At 38.9% G+C, this 967-nt stretch overlaps 1 long non-coding RNA gene across 2 annotated transcripts; it reads left to right on the top strand.

Annotated features, from left to right (window-relative positions):
• The first annotated feature begins 6 nt into the window (after positions 1-6).
• Positions 7-958, top strand: LOC111831623. 2 transcript variants are annotated; one of them, XR_002834722.1, is made up of 4 exons: positions 7-107; positions 204-352; positions 436-560; positions 673-958. It is a non-coding gene; the product is annotated as an uncharacterized LOC111831623 (long non-coding RNA). The 2 variants fall into 2 exon arrangements; XR_002834726.1 differs by having other exon boundaries at positions 667-958.
• Positions 959-967: the final 9 nt, after the last annotated feature.

Raw genomic sequence — 967 nt, 5'->3', positions numbered from 1 at the left:
ACCACTGTTTTGTGATCAAGGGTTGTTGTTGCCTTTCTTTCTCGTTGGATCACTTGAGAGAAGATTTTAACGTCACGTCTTCACCATTCAACACCGGTTTCAATTAGGTAAGACAAATCTATCATGGATATGGTTTAATCCACTGATTATGTCTTTATTGGCTGCTTATTCGTGGTTTTTGGCTGCAACAATTAGAATTATAGTGGAGAAGAGGAATAGGGAAACAGTTTCAAGTGGCGTTTTTGGTGATCAATTTCCCGTCGCATCTGAACGAACCAGAACACGATTTTGGTGTCGTTGGATAGATCTCGCTGCAAGGAAGAAGTAGCAGTTTACAGTTCTTCATTACGAGGTATATTGCATCCGCAATTCGAGTTGAAAGTTGGCTCAAAGTCACAGTTTCTGTACCCAGAAATAACTTGTATCAGATTTCAGATTCAGGTTGGACTTTTGGAGAAGATATTTGGGTTAACTCTGATCGTTTTAGGACAAGTTGACGGTGGTTACTAATAGAGCGAGTGTCAGGGAAGACACCAAAGTCTTCAAAGTTACTAGAAAAGGTACACCTTAGTTACCACGTGGATTGCTTGTTGGGCAAGAATGCTCTGTTTCAGTCAAACCCCAGAAACCCTAATCTGTCTTTGTACTGTTTTCTTGTGCTGCAAGTTTCAGATTGTTGCAAGCCGTTTTAAGTCTCTATCTTCTAGTTCTCAGTTCAGTCCAAAGTCAGGTGAGGGTGTGATCTGCGGGAATTCGACTACAAGTGCTACTCTTATACTTCATTATTCTTTTGCATAGGGTTAGATTTCCTTGTGAACTAGTATTTTCTTGATAATTAGGAATTGATAATTTGATGAGTGTTGAATGTTTTAGGTGATTGATTTAATGTCTTAGGAATGACTATTTAAGATGTATAATATGTGAGATGAGATTACCATCCTTAGGGATGATGAAAGAGGAAATGGTC

Source organism: Capsella rubella, unplaced genomic scaffold (assembly GCF_000375325.1).
Source record: "Capsella rubella cultivar Monte Gargano unplaced genomic scaffold, Caprub1_0 scaffold_90, whole genome shotgun sequence".
In the NCBI taxonomy this organism is placed as follows: domain Eukaryota; kingdom Viridiplantae; phylum Streptophyta; class Magnoliopsida; order Brassicales; family Brassicaceae; genus Capsella; species Capsella rubella.
Note: the sequence above shows the minus strand (reverse complement) of the source record. Positions and strands in the feature narration are given on the sequence as shown.